Source organism: Pelobates fuscus, chromosome 2 (genome assembly GCF_036172605.1).
Source record: "Pelobates fuscus isolate aPelFus1 chromosome 2, aPelFus1.pri, whole genome shotgun sequence".
Classification (NCBI taxonomy): Eukaryota; Metazoa; Chordata; class Amphibia; order Anura; family Pelobatidae; genus Pelobates; species Pelobates fuscus.
The window spans coordinates 352,794,313-352,808,751 of record NC_086318.1 but is presented as its reverse complement, the minus strand read 5'-3'; the positions used below and the strand labels follow the sequence as shown (position 1 = coordinate 352,808,751).

The following is a 14,439-nucleotide window of genomic DNA, read 5'->3' as shown; positions in this document are numbered from 1 at the left end:
GTATGGGTTCAGTCGGCTCGCTAAGATCTTGGCGAAAATTTTGCTGTCATGGTTTATGAGCGAGATAGGTCGGTATGCTTCTGGCTGTGTGTGGTCCTTGCCCGGTTTCGGCAGGAGGATAATGTTTGCCCTAGTCATGTCTCTGTCTGGTGGAGTTCCCGTCATTAGGTCCCTGAACAGGGATTCGAGGTGCGGGACGAGGGTTTCCCTGAAGGTCTTATAATAGCTGCCCTCAAAACCGTCAGGGCCGGGGGCTTTGTTGCTTTTGAGAGAGGAGATGGCTGAGTCTATTTCCTCTTTCGTGATCGGTGCTGCTAGTTCTGTTATGGCTGCATTGTGTAGTTTAGGTAAATTTAGGTTGGTGAGGAAGTCCGCTATTTTCTGATTCCCTGTTGTGTGGGCTACGTCGTCTCGTGGGGAGTGGTTGTATAGTGTTGTGTAGAAGGTTGTGAAAGTACTGGCTATATCGGCCGGGGAGGTTTTCATGGTACCGTCGGGGGCTCTTATCTTGGTGATATGTGGGTGATGTGGTCTGGGGCGTAGTGTGCGGGCCAGTAGGGTGTCCATTTTATTGGACTTGTCATAATACGTTCTTCTTGTCCATGTGAGTGCTCTGGCTGTGTCATCTATGAGTAGTTGCCTAATCGTAATGCGGGTGTTCTGTAGAATGTGAAGTGTTTGAGGAGTTGGGTCGGTTTTGTGGCGTTGCTCCGCCGTGCGGAGGGCGTCTAGCAGTTGTGTGAGTTTCTGAGTTTTTAGTTTTTTTTTATGGGTAGCTATTTTGATGAGGGAGCCTCGGATTACTGCCTTGTGAGCTGCCCACACTGTGGTCATTGGGATGTCTGGAGATATGTTTTCAGTAAAGTATGAGGTGAGTTGTTTCTGTATGTCCTCCACTACCAACGGGTCCTTGAGGAGGGATGTGTTCAATCTCCATGTCCATGGGGTCGGGCATTGGAGGCCGGTGAGGTAGATTGCGATGTCGGCGTGGTCGGACCATGCGATGGAACCGATGTCTGTTTTTTGCGTTTTCGTGTAGCCTGTATGGTTGGTCAGGAACATGTCTATGCGTGAGTATGTGTCGTGGGGTGGTGAGTAATATGTGTAGTCCTTATCTGAGGGGTGTTGGGCCCTCCAAGCATCTATGAGGCCTGTTTTACGAATAAAATGGTGTAATTGTTTGTCCTGAGTGCCCATGCCGTGGGATCTTAGTAGTCCTGGGCGTGAACTTCTGTCAATAGCCGGGGCGGGTGCCGCATTCAAGTCTCCCCCCAGGAGGATTATCCCGGTGGGGAGGGCGAGGACCATATCTGACATATGGTTCCAGAATTGAGGTGTGTGTGTATTAGGGGCGTAAACATTGATTAAGTGGATGGGTTGCGAGTGGATCCGTCCGGTTGCTAAGACATATCTACCGTCTGGGTCTGGTGTCACTTTTGTTATGTGTATCGGGCAGCGTTTGTGTGTGAGTATCGCTACTCCGTTGTGTTTGCGAAAGGAGCGAGCCTCGGCCGTCAAGCGGTATGAGGGGTCACGGAGGGAGACCTGGGCGGACCGAGGTAGGTGTGTCTCCTGAAGGAATACAATGTCTGGGTTCAGCCTACGGAGTTCCCTGTACAATGTCCTTCGTTTGCGGGGGGCGTTAAGACCTTTGACATTAAGCGAGGATATTTTGAGGGCCATGGTCATGGGGGTTTGGTGTGTGCACTTGGACCCGGTGGGTGTTCGGGTGGTGTTGGCGTCTCCTTGTGGGTTGAGTGGCGTATGCGTGGAGAGGGTGGTGGGTTGCGCTCCCACCTCTGTTCCATTGGGAGCTGTGTTGGGACTAGGAATGGGACTGTGTCAGTTGCGTCTCTAGTTTCGTCCAGGACCGGTGTGGACAATAGGAGGGGGAGGGTGATTAAGTGGAAAAAGAAGAGTAAGGGGTGTAGAGGGAAGAGGAAGGAGAAGGTACGGTGGAGCCGTACTTGTCTGGTCTTATACCGTGCCAGACGGCGGGGGGGTGCATGAACCCTCGTCTCCGTGACGGCTAATCCGGTCAGGAAGAGATGGGTCATGAACCTAAAAGCCGGTGTGGCCCCCTAATACCATAAAACGTTTGCTTATTATATCTTAAGTGTGTCATATGCTTTTTGATAAACCTAGCAGAATGTTCTGCTCCTCCGTCCCTGGTTCTTAGATGCTAAATGGTTGCCATGTGGAGGTAGGACTGGGAGCTCAGGTGAGTTTTGGGTGGGGGGGGGGAGGAAGTGAAAACCTTAATGGATGAGACCCATAGTGTCGTCTCTTACGTGTCGAGACAGCTCTCCCAGCAATGAGCACAATAGCGCCGGGGGTTACTCAATTTACAGTTCGCTCTTATTTTTGTTGTTTTATGTTGTATTTTTTTTTTTTTTTTTTTTTTTTTTTTTTTTTTTTTTTTTCTCGGCTAGATAGGGATGAGGGGGTGAATGGAAGAGGGTCACATCGCCTGAATACGTGGCTGGACCGGCCGGCGAGGGGGGGGGGAGGGGGAGGGGGGGGGGGCGGGGGGGGGGGGGGGGGGGGGGGGAGGGGGGGAAGACAAGGACAGGCCCGTGGCGGCTGCATAAAACATTACATGAGAAAAAACAGTACACATCATATTATGCCAGAGCAGGAAACATGTCTATTTCACACTCCCCTCCCCGTACGTTACACTGCTTTCCTTGGTTTGACTTAGTGTCTCTGGAGTCGTGTGCTCTGCAACCTGCCCCAGCCACCCAGCCACCCACCCCGCCCCCCCCCCCAAGTGGCCCCCGCCACCGGCCCCCATGCAAGTATAGGATGTGTGTGCGGTGGGGTGATGTTTAGTCTGAAGTGTTACGTTTACAGTGGTGTGTGTAACCTGACTAGTTAACTCAATACATCCCACAGGTGTTATCAGTATACATTACACTTCCTTGCGATGTCTGGATTTTGTCAGCCGGTACTAGAGTCTCTGTTTGGTATCAAGTTGGCAGCAATAGTTCTTAGAAAGTCTCAAAGTCCACAATACCAAATAATTGGGTCTGTAGCCGTGGCAGGTGTCGTATGGGTAGACAGGGTCTAGGGAGCCGGAGCTGCGTGTGCCAGCGGCCGCCAAGGAACAAAGAAGGTCGCGTGCTGTAGTGTGGGGTTGTTGCGATGGGGTCCATTACGAAAACGGGGTCTTGGGTAGCATGAGTCCCGTCCGATCAGCGAGTGGGGCAACATTCTCGATGCATAGTGACCAGTTCATCTGCTTCTGGTGGATGGGGAAGGGTGGTTGCGACGCTATGCCGTTTGTCAGGAGAGGGTCGGGTGTGCTCATTTCTGGGAGGTCGGGTAGGCCTGGTGGGTGTCGGTCTGCCGCCCGTTTATTCTCCGGCGGTGTACCAGTCGCGTGGTAAGGGTTGCAAGATTGGGAGGGTGGTGTCCGGCACCGAGAAGCCCTCTGGCACTGTGATACCCAGGCCTTGGAGGAATGGCACAGGGTCAGTGCCTGGCATTAGGATAAGTGGTCTGCCTTGCTTAAAGACCATCAATTTAAACGGGTGTCCCCAGGCATACCTGATCGTGTTGGCCCTGAGCAGTTCCGTAATAGGTCTCCATTCCCTTCTGCGTTGGAGGGTGATGGGGGCCAGGTCTTGAAAAAGGGAGAGTTCCTTTCCTTGATGTGTGATGGGGTTGTCCCTGGCCTTCCTCAGCACTGCTTCCTTTGTCTGGAAGTGGAGGAACCGGGCTATTATGTCTCTGGGCCTCGTGTTGTCGTCTCTCCTGGCCCGCAAGGCTCTGTGGGCTCTGTCAATGTGCCAGTGTTCGTCTGGTATCTCTGGCAGGAGGGGGCGTAGTATCGTGAGGAGCAAGGCCGAAATTGGGCCTTCATCTTGTTGCTCCGGTAGGCCGCGCACGCGGATGTTGTTGCGGCGCGACCTGTTCGCTAAGTCCTCTAGAGCTGCCTCTGATGCTTCCAGCCGGGCTGTGAGCGTGTTGACATGGGCGGACATCGTGTTGTGAGCCACCGTGGTTGTTTCCACGCGGTGTTCGAGGTCTGCTGTTCTCTCACCCAGCTTGTGGATTTCGGACATCACCTCCTTTGAGGACCTGTCAATCTCTCGAGCCAGGTAGCTTTTGACCGCCGCCAGTTCGGTCAGTATGTGGGCCATATCAGAAGATGCCAGGCTGTGAGGCTGGGATGTGCTCAGGGTCGTTGGTGAGGCCTGGGCTCGTGGGCTGGATCCGCCGCCATTTTGGGAGTCTTGGCGCGGTGTGCGGGAGGCCGCAAACAGGTCGGGTACTGTGGCGGTGTTTTCCATGGTTTTTTTGCCCGATTTTTTCGGCTGGCGCCTATCCATGGCGGGTCAGGGGAAGGGAGGTGAGGTTTTTTCCGTGTTTTGGTCGGTTTATCGCTGTTGTGAGCTGTTGGTATAGGGGGCTAAGCGCGGAGCTCTAGGCTTGCACGTCCAGCTTGGTTCCCGGTCAAGCCACGCCCCCCCTCATCATTTTTTTATCCTGACTTCTTTTGATTTATTGTATGCTTCAATGCAATGGAAGAAATAAAGAATTGGAGACCTATATTACGTCTTCCAACAGAACGTAACGTTTGATTGAATTTCTGGGAAAAAAAGATTTTCTGGATCAAGGCAGTGAATTGCCGCTTGAGACAATCAGACCAAACCTTAGGAATAGCTGGGTGGTCGCTAGCACTTACTAATGAACACCATGGAATTTTGAAAAAGCCACCACAAATGTTCTTTCAGCCCTGTTGAGTGTGGATGAAGAGAAGACAGGTGCTAGGCAAGGGTCATTCCTATCGATGGAGTCATGAAATGTGTGACTTTGGGGACGAACGTAGACCAGCGGATTGTGTACTCTGCCTAATGGCTGCTGTAGTAGAATCTTGGCAAAACTGTTTCCAAAGAGAGAAAAAAAAATGTACAAGGTTTGCTGCAAGATATGGTTGCCCTCACTCTCTGTTATAGGTTTGGAACCATTCCAAGATGCCATATAAGAAGACCGAGGAATTTGTTGGGGTTTAAGCTTCCCTGTAGGAGGAAGTGGGCCTAATTAGAATATTGCCTCCCATAATCCTTTGCAATGGCTTATGGTCATGAACTTTTTCTCACCGCTGTCTTAAAGTTTCCTTACGTGGTAGCTCTTAAAAGCTGGCCCACTTGAACAGCTAGCTTTGCGCAGTGGCAGTATCGTAGCCCATGAGGTCAATCCGAGGCGTGATTATTGCTAATTGAAAACTTTACCAAATACCCCACCATGATGACTTGAAATACAGTCAGCATTGGCAATATTTGACAGGCTCTAAGGAGACTGAAAGATTGGTTTAATAAAAGTTTATGGCGCCCCATGTCTAGGGCGTGTCTTACGTGACTCCCGTTTCTTCCTGAGCTCTGTTGCACCATTCCTTCCGCTGGCTTCTTAGCATTTCCCTTTTACCTTTCTCTCCCACTGAATTCACTTGTTTCCGGCAGCACACTATTCTCACTACATGCTACGAATTCCCATCCTTCGGCTCATTGGCCTAGCATTTGCCTTTATGCAAATTGCTCCTTCGCACCCTGAATCCAGCTCAATTATTCACACCTAACCACCTGAAGGCACTAAAATTACTGGTAGCTAAGGAAAACAACGATCAGCCACGAGGTTTGGTAATCTTTTGTAGCCTTCTATCATTTGGATTATTTATTTGCTTTTTTTTTTTTTAACTTGCTTTATTATTTCACCACAGCCTAAAGGAAAGGCTTCCCAGCGGGCGTGCCTTTGAATGTACCCGTCATGTCATACTTACCTGGCAGGGGAGCAATAGCCATGATCCCTAAGGTGGCTCTCCCAGAGTGAGGCTGGTTCATTGCACTCCGTACCAGTTGACCTCTGCGATTTCCTCAAATGTGGGAAACTCGACTGCATAATTTATGGTAGTGGGGGACTGCGTTCGCGCTTTCCCCTGTGTTTGCTTGTTTGACAAAAATAGAGAACTTCACCAATTCTGACGAAGGAGAATTTATTTATGGTAGTGGGGGACTGCGTTCGCGCTTTCCCCTGTGTTTGCTTGTTTGACAAAAATAGAGAACTTCACCAATTCTGACGAAGGATAATTTCAGCCACGGCACCCGTCTTCTTTGGCTCTTACTTTCCACATCAAGCAGGCAGTGACAATCATTTCCTAGGCTTGATCATTTTTATTATCTATGTTTTCTGGAGACCAGTTTTAAGCCAGAATTTCACTTTTTATTTTAACTTTTCAGCTTTTTTTTCATCATTTTTTTATCCTGACTTCTTTTGATTTATTGTATGCTTCAATGCAATGGAAGAAATAAAGAATTGGAGACCTATATTACGTCTTCAAACAGAACGTAACGTTTGATTGAATTTCTGGGAAAAAAAGATTTTCTGGATCAAGGCAGTGAATTGCCGCTTGAGACAATCAGACCAAACCTTAGGAATAGCTGGGTGGTCGCTAGCACTTACTAATGAACACCATGGAATTTTGAAAAAGCCACCACAAATGTTCTTTCAGCCCTGTTGAGTGTGGATGAAGAGAAGACAGGTGCTAGGCAAGGGTCATTCCTATCGATGGAGTCATGAAATGTGTGACTTTGGGGACGAACGTAGACCAGCGGATTGTGTACTCTGCCTAATGGCTGCTGTAGTAGAATCTTGGCAAAACTGTTTCCAAAGAGAGAAAAAAAAATGTACAAGGTTTGCTGCAAGATATGGTTGCCCTCACTCTCTGTTATAGGTTTGGAACCATTCCAAGATGCCATATAAGAAGACCGAGGAATTTGTTGGGGTTTAAGCTTCCCTGTAGGAGGAAGTGGGCCTAATTAGAATATTGCCTCCCATAATCCTTTGCAATGGCTTATGGTCATGAACTTTTTCTCACCGCTGTCTTAAAGTTTCCTTACGTGGTAGCTCTTAAAAGCTGGCCCACTTGAACAGCTAGCTTTGCGCAGTGGCAGTATCGTAGCCCATGAGGTCAATCCGAGGCGTGATTATTGCTAATTGAAAACTTTACCAAATACCCCGCCATGATGACTTGAAATACAGTCAGCATTGGCAATATTTGACAGGCTCTAAGGAGACTGAAAGATTGGTTTAATAAAAGTTTATGGCGCCCCATGTCTAGGGCGTGTCTTACGTGACTCCCGTTTCTTCCTGAGCTCTGTTGCACCATTCCTTCCGCTGGCTTCTTAGCATTTCCCTTTTACCTTTCTCTCCCACTGAATTCACTTGTTTCCGGCAGCACACTATTCTCACTACATGCTACGAATTCCCATCCTTCGGCTCATTGGCCTAGCATTTGCCTTTATGCAAATTGCTCCTTCGCACCCTGAATCCAGCTCAATTATTCACACCTAACCACCTGAAGGCACTAAAATTACTGGTAGCTAAGGAAAACAACGATCAGCCACGAGGTTTGGTAATCTTTTGTAGCCTTCTATCATTTGGATTATTTATTTGCTTTTTTTTTTTTAACTTGCTTTATTATTTCACCACAGCCTAAAGGAAAGGCTTCCCAGCGGGCGTGCCTTTGAATGTACCCGTCATGTCATACTTACCTGGCAGGGGAGCAATAGCCATGATCCCTAAGGTGTCTCTCCCAGAGTGAGGCTGGTTCATTGCACTCCGTACCAGTTGACCTCTGCGATTTCCTCAAATGTGGGAAACTCGACTGCATAATTTATGGTAGTGGGGGACTGCGTTCGCGCTTTCCCCTGTGTTTGCTTGTTTGACAAAAATAGAGAACTTCACCAATTCTGACGAAGGATAATTTCAGCCACGGCACCCGTCTTCTTTGGCTCTTACTTTCCACATCAAGCAGGCAGTGACAATCATTTCCTAGGCTTGATCATTTTTATTATCTATGTTTTCTGGAGACCAGTTTTAAGCCAGAATTTCACTTTTTATTTTAACTTTTCAGCTTTTTTTTCATCATTTTTTTATCCTGACTTCTTTTGATTTATTGTATGCTTCAATGCAATGGAAGAAATAAAGAATTGGAGACCTATATTACGTCTTCCAACAGAACGTAACGTTTGATTGAATTTCTGGGAAAAAAAGATTTTCTGGATCAAGGCAGTGAATTGCCGCTTGAGACAATCAGACCAAACCTTAGGAATAGCTGGGTGGTCGCTAGCACTTACTAATGAACACCATGGAATTTTGAAAAAGCCACCACAAATGTTCTTTCAGCCCTGTTGAGTGTGGATGAAGAGAAGACAGGTGCTAGGCAAGGGTCATTCCTATCGATGGAGTCATGAAATGTGTGACTTTGGGGACGAACGTAGACCAGCGGATTGTGTACTCTGCCTAATGGCTGCTGTAGTAGAATCTTGGCAAAACTGTTTCCAAAGAGAGAAAAAAAAATGTACAAGGTTTGCTGCAAGATATGGTTGCCCTCACTCTCTGTTATAGGTTTGGAACCATTCCAAGATGCCATATAAGAAGACCGAGGAATTTGTTGGGGTTTAAGCTTCCCTGTAGGAGGAAGCGGGCCTAATTAGAATATTGCCTCCCATAATCCTTTGCAATGGCTTATGGTCATGAACTTTTTCTCACCGCTGTCTTAAAGTGTCCTTACGTGGTAGCTCTTAAAAGCTGGCCCACTTGAACAGCTAGCTTTGCGCAATGGCAGTATTGTAGCCCATGAGGTCAATCCGAGGCGTGATTATTGCTAATTGAAAACTTTACCCAATACCCCGCCATGATGACTTGAAATACAGTCAGCATTGGCAATATTTGACAGGCTCTAAGGAGACTGAAAGATTGGTTTAATAAAAGTTTATGGCGCCCCATGTCTAGGGCGTGTCTTACGTGACTCCCGTTTCTTCCTGAGCTCTGTTGCACCATTCCTTCCGCTGGCTTCTTAGCATTTCCCTTTTACCTTTCTCTCCCACTGAATTCACTTGTTTCCGGCAGCACACTATTCTCACTACATGCTACGAATTCCCATCCTTCGGCTCATTGGCCTAGCATTTGCCTTTATGCAAATTGCTCCTTCGCACCCTGAATCCAGCTCAATTATTCACACCTAACCACCTGAAGGCACTAAAATTACTGGTAGCTAAGGAAAACAACGATCAGCCACAAGGTTTGGTAATCTTTTGTAGCCTTCTATCATTTGGATTATTTATTTGCTTTTTTTTTTTTTAACTTGCTTTATTATTTCACCACAGCCTAAAGGAAAGGCTTCCCAGCGGGCGTGCCTTTGAATGTACCCGTCATGTCATACTTACCTGGCAGGGGAGCAATAGCCATGATCCCTAAGGTGGCTCTCCCAGAGTGAGGCTGGTTCATTGCACTCCGTACCAGTTGACCTCTGCGATTTCCTCAAATGTGGGAAACTCGACTGCATAATTTATGGTAGTGGGGGACTGCGTTCGCGCTTTCCCCTGTGTTTGCTTGTTTGACAAAAATAGAGAACTTCACCAATTCTGACGAAGGAGAATTTATTTATGGTAGTGGGGGACTGCGTTCGCGCTTTCCCCTGTGTTTGCTTGTTTGACAAAAATAGAGAACTTCACCAATTCTGACGAAGGATAATTTCAGCCACGGCACCCGTCTTCTTTGGCTCTTACTTTCCACATCAAGCAGGCAGTGACAATCATTTCCTAGGCTTGATCATTTTTATTATCTATGTTTTCTGGAGACCAGTTTTAAGCCAGAATTTCACTTTTTATTTTAACTTTTCAGCTTTTTTTTCATCATTTTTTTATCCTGACTTCTTTTGATTTATTGTATGCTTCAATGCAATGGAAGAAATAAAGAATTGGAGACCTATATTACGTCTTCCAACAGAACGTAACGTTTGATTGAATTTCTGGGAAAAAAAGATTTTCTGGATCAAGGCAGTGAATTGCCGCTTGAGACAATCAGACCAAACCTTAGGAATAGCTGGGTGGTCGCTAGCACTTACTAATGAACACCATGGAATTTTGAAAAAGCCACCACAAATGTTCTTTCAGCCCTGTTGAGTGTGGATGAAGAGAAGACAGGTGCTAGGCAAGGGTCATTCCTATCGATGGAGTCATGAAATGTGTGACTTTGGGGACGAACGTAGACCAGCGGATTGTGTACTCTGCCTAATGGCTGCTGTAGTAGAATCTTGGCAAAACTGTTTCCAAAGAGAGAAAAAAAAATGTACAAGGTTTGCTGCAAGATATGGTTGCCCTCACTCTCTGTTATAGGTTTGGAACCATTCCAAGATGCCATATAAGAAGACCGAGGAATTTGTTGGGGTTTAAGCTTCCCTGTAGGAGGAAGTGGGCCTAATTAGAATATTGCCTCCCATAATCCTTTGCAATGGCTTATGGTCATGAACTTTTTCTCACCGCTGTCTTAAAGTTTCCTTACGTGGTAGCTCTTAAAAGCTGGCCCACTTGAACAGCTAGCTTTGCGCAGTGGCAGTATCGTAGCCCATGAGGTCAATCCGAGGCGTGATTATTGCTAATTGAAAACTTTACCAAATACCCCGCCATGATGACTTGAAATACAGTCAGCATTGGCAATATTTGACAGGCTCTAAGGAGACTGAAAGATTGGTTTAATAAAAGTTTATGGCGCCCCATGTCTAGGGCGTGTCTTACGTGACTCCCGTTTCTTCCTGAGCTCTGTTGCACCATTCCTTCCGCTGGCTTCTTAGCATTTCCCTTTTACCTTTCTCTCCCACTGAATTCACTTGTTTCCGGCAGCACACTATTCTCACTACATGCTACGAATTCCCATCCTTCGGCTCATTGGCCTAGCATTTGCCTTTATGCAAATTGCTCCTTCGCACCCTGAATCCAGCTCAATTATTCACACCTAACCACCTGAAGGCACTAAAATTACTGGTAGCTAAGGAAAACAACGATCAGCCACGAGGTTTGGTAATCTTTTGTAGCCTTCTATCATTTGGATTATTTATTTGCTTTTTTTTTTTTTAACTTGCTTTATTATTTCACCACAGCCTAAAGGAAAGGCTTCCCAGCGGGCGTGCCTTTGAATGTACCCGTCATGTCATACTTACCTGGCAGGGGAGCAATAGCCATGATCCCTAAGGTGGCTCTCCCAGAGTGAGGCTGGTTCATTGCACTCCGTACCAGTTGACCTCTGCGATTTCCTCAAATGTGGGAAACTCGACTGCATAATTTATGGTAGTGGGGGACTGCGTTCGCGCTTTCCCCTGTGTTTGCTTGTTTGACAAAAATAGAGAACTTCACCAATTCTGACGAAGGAGAATTTATTTATGGTAGTGGGGGACTGCGTTCGCGCTTTCCCCTGTGTTTGCTTGTTTGACAAAAATAGAGAACTTCACCAATTCTGACGAAGGATAATTTCAGCCACGGCACCCGTCTTCTTTGGCTCTTACTTTCCACATCAAGCAGGCAGTGACAATCATTTCCTAGGCTTGATCATTTTTATTATCTATGTTTTCTGGAGACCAGTTTTAAGCCAGAATTTCACTTTTTATTTTAACTTTTCAGCTTTTTTTTCATCATTTTTTTATCCTGACTTCTTTTGATTTATTGTATGCTTCAATGCAATGGAAGAAATAAAGAATTGGAGACCTATATTACGTCTTCCAACAGAACGTAACGTTTGATTGAATTTCTGGGAAAAAAAGATTTTCTGGATCAAGGCAGTGAATTGCCGCTTGAGACAATCAGACCAAACCTTAGGAATAGCTGGGTGGTCGCTAGCACTTACTAATGAACACCATGGAATTTTGAAAAAGCCACCACAAATGTTCTTTCAGCCCTGTTGAGTGTGGATGAAGAGAAGACAGGTGCTAGGCAAGGGTCATTCCTATCGATGGAGTCATGAAATGTGTGACTTTGGGGACGAACGTAGACCAGCGGATTGTGTACTCTGCCTAATGGCTGCTGTAGTAGAATCTTGGCAAAACTGTTTCCAAAGAGAGAAAAAAAAATGTACAAGGTTTGCTGCAAGATATGGTTGCCCTCACTCTCTGTTATAGGTTTGGAACCATTCCAAGATGCCATATAAGAAGACCGAGGAATTTGTTGGGGTTTAAGCTTCCCTGTAGGAGGAAGCGGGCCTAATTAGAATATTGCCTCCCATAATCCTTTGCAATGGCTTATGGTCATGAACTTTTTCTCACCGCTGTCTTAAAGTGTCCTTACGTGGTAGCTCTTAAAAGCTGGCCCACTTGAACAGCTAGCTTTGCGCAATGGCAGTATTGTAGCCCATGAGGTCAATCCGAGGCGTGATTATTGCTAATTGAAAACTTTACCCAATACCCCGCCATGATGACTTGAAATACAGTCAGCATTGGCAATATTTGACAGGCTCTAAGGAGACTGAAAGATTGGTTTAATAAAAGTTTATGGCGCCCCATGTCTAGGGCGTGTCTTACGTGACTCCCGTTTCTTCCTGAGCTCTGTTGCACCATTCCTTCCGCTGGCTTCTTAGCATTTCCCTTTTACCTTTCTCTCCCACTGAATTCACTTGTTTCCGGCAGCACACTATTCTCACTACATGCTACGAATTCCCATCCTTCGGCTCATTGGCCTAGCATTTGCCTTTATGCAAATTGCTCCTTCGCACCCTGAATCCAGCTCAATTATTCACACCTAACCACCTGAAGGCACTAAAATTACTGGTAGCTAAGGAAAACAACGATCAGCCACGAGGTTTGGTAATCTTTTGTAGCCTTCTATCATTTGGATTATTTATTTGCTTTTTTTTTTTTTTAACTTGCTTTATTATTTCACCACAGCCTAAAGGAAAGGCTTCCCAGCGGGCGTGCCTTTGAATGTACCCGTCATGTCATACTTACCTGGCAGGGGAGCAATAGCCATGATCCCTAAGGTGGCTCTCCCAGAGTGAGGCTGGTTCATTGCACTCCGTACCAGTTGACCTCTGCGATTTCCTCAAATGTGGGAAACTCGACTGCATAATTTATGGTAGTGGGGGACTGCGTTCGCGCTTTCCCCTGTGTTTGCTTGTTTGACAAAAATAGAGAACTTCACCAATTCTGACGAAGGAGAATTTATTTATGGTAGTGGGGGACTGCGTTCGTGTTTTCCCCTGTGTTTGCTTGTTTGACAAAAATAGAGAACTTCACCAATTCTGACGAAGGATAATTTCAGCCACGGCACCCGTCTTCTTTGGCTCTTACTTTCCACATCAAGCAGGCAGTGACAATCATTTCCTAGGCTTGATCATTTTTATTATCTATGTTTTCTGGAGACCAGTTTTAAGCCAGAATTTCACTTTTTATTTTAACTTTTCAGCTTTTTTTTCATCATTTTTTTATCCTGACTTCTTTTGATTTATTGTATGCTTCAATGCAATGGAAGAAATAAAGAATTGGAGACCTATATTACGTCTTCCAACAGAACGTAACGTTTGATTGAATTTCTGGGAAAAAAAGATTTTCTGGATCAAGGCAGTGAATTGCCGCTTGAGACAATCAGACCAAACCTTAGGAATAGCTGGGTGGTCGCTAGCACTTACTAATGAACACCATGGAATTTTGAAAAAGCCACCACAAATGTTCTTTCAGCCCTGTTGAGTGTGGATGAAGAGAAGACAGGTGCTAGGCAAGGGTCATTCCTATCGATGGAGTCATGAAATGTGTGACTTTGGGGACGAACGTAGACCAGCGGATTGTGTACTCTGCCTAATGGCTGCTGTAGTAGAATCTTGGCAAAACTGTTTCCAAAGAGAGAAAAAAAAATGTACAAGGTTTGCTGCAAGATATGGTTGCCCTCACTCTCTGTTATAGGTTTGGAACCATTCCAAGATGCCATATAAGAAGACCGAGGAATTTGTTGGGGTTTAAGCTTCCCTGTAGGAGGAAGTGGGCCTAATTAGAATATTGCCTCCCATAATCCTTTGCAATGGCTTATGGTCATGAACTTTTTCTCACCGCTGTCTTAAAGTTTCCTTACGTGGTAGCTCTTAAAAGCTGGCCCACTTGAACAGCTAGCTTTGCGCAGTGGCAGTATCGTAGCCCATGAGGTCAATCCGAGGCGTGATTATTGCTAATTGAAAACTTTACCAAATACCCCGCCATGATGACTTGAAATACAGTCAGCATTGGCAATATTTGACAGGCTCTAAGGAGACTGAAAGATTGGTTTAATAAAAGTTTATGGCGCCCCATGTCTAGGGCGTGTCTTACGTGACTCCCGTTTCTTCCTGAGCTCTGTTGCACCATTCCTTCCGCTGGCTTCTTAGCATTTCCCTTTTACCTTTCTCTCCCACTGAATTCACTTGTTTCCGGCAGCACACTATTCTCACTACATGCTACGAATTCCCATCCTTCGGCTCATTGGCCTAGCATTTGCCTTTATGCAAATTGCTCCTTCGCACCCTGAATTCAGCTCAATTATTCACACCTAACCACCTGAAGGCACTAAAATTACTGGTAGCTAAGGAAAACAACGATCAGCCACGAGGTTTGGTAATCTTTTGTAGCCTTCTATCATTTGGATT

At 46.1% G+C, this 14,439-nt stretch overlaps 11 non-coding genes across 11 annotated transcripts; all 11 read left to right on the top strand.

The window, feature by feature from the left end:
* The first annotated feature begins 5,163 nt into the window (after nucleotides 1–5,163).
* LOC134593828 (U4 spliceosomal RNA) lies at nucleotides 5,164–5,304 on the top strand. Its single transcript, XR_010090253.1, has one exon. It is a non-coding gene; the product is annotated as a U4 spliceosomal RNA (small nuclear RNA).
* Nucleotides 5,305–5,774: 470 nt separating this feature from the next.
* Nucleotides 5,775–5,941, top strand: LOC134589672 (U1 spliceosomal RNA). Its single transcript, XR_010086712.1, has one exon. It is a non-coding gene; the product is annotated as a U1 spliceosomal RNA (small nuclear RNA).
* A 994-nt stretch (nucleotides 5,942–6,935) lies between these two features.
* On the top strand, nucleotides 6,936–7,076 carry LOC134593520 (U4 spliceosomal RNA). The gene has a single exon (XR_010089990.1). It is a non-coding gene; the product is annotated as a U4 spliceosomal RNA (small nuclear RNA).
* A 469-nt stretch (nucleotides 7,077–7,545) lies between these two features.
* LOC134590710 (U1 spliceosomal RNA) lies at nucleotides 7,546–7,712 on the top strand. The gene has a single exon (XR_010087594.1). It is a non-coding gene; the product is annotated as a U1 spliceosomal RNA (small nuclear RNA).
* Nucleotides 7,713–8,611: 899 nt separating this feature from the next.
* LOC134593792 (U4 spliceosomal RNA) lies at nucleotides 8,612–8,752 on the top strand. Its single transcript, XR_010090224.1, has one exon. It is a non-coding gene; the product is annotated as a U4 spliceosomal RNA (small nuclear RNA).
* Nucleotides 8,753–9,222: 470 nt separating this feature from the next.
* Nucleotides 9,223–9,389, top strand: LOC134589671 (U1 spliceosomal RNA). Its single transcript, XR_010086711.1, has one exon. It is a non-coding gene; the product is annotated as a U1 spliceosomal RNA (small nuclear RNA).
* Nucleotides 9,390–10,383: 994 nt separating this feature from the next.
* On the top strand, nucleotides 10,384–10,524 carry LOC134593519 (U4 spliceosomal RNA). The gene has a single exon (XR_010089989.1). It is a non-coding gene; the product is annotated as a U4 spliceosomal RNA (small nuclear RNA).
* Nucleotides 10,525–10,994: 470 nt separating this feature from the next.
* LOC134589670 (U1 spliceosomal RNA) lies at nucleotides 10,995–11,161 on the top strand. The gene has a single exon (XR_010086710.1). It is a non-coding gene; the product is annotated as a U1 spliceosomal RNA (small nuclear RNA).
* Nucleotides 11,162–12,155: 994 nt separating this feature from the next.
* Nucleotides 12,156–12,296, top strand: LOC134593791 (U4 spliceosomal RNA). The gene has a single exon (XR_010090223.1). It is a non-coding gene; the product is annotated as a U4 spliceosomal RNA (small nuclear RNA).
* A 471-nt stretch (nucleotides 12,297–12,767) lies between these two features.
* Nucleotides 12,768–12,934, top strand: LOC134589669 (U1 spliceosomal RNA). Its single transcript, XR_010086709.1, has one exon. It is a non-coding gene; the product is annotated as a U1 spliceosomal RNA (small nuclear RNA).
* A 994-nt stretch (nucleotides 12,935–13,928) lies between these two features.
* On the top strand, nucleotides 13,929–14,069 carry LOC134593518 (U4 spliceosomal RNA). The gene has a single exon (XR_010089988.1). It is a non-coding gene; the product is annotated as a U4 spliceosomal RNA (small nuclear RNA).
* The last annotated feature ends 370 nt before the right edge of the window (nucleotides 14,070–14,439 follow it).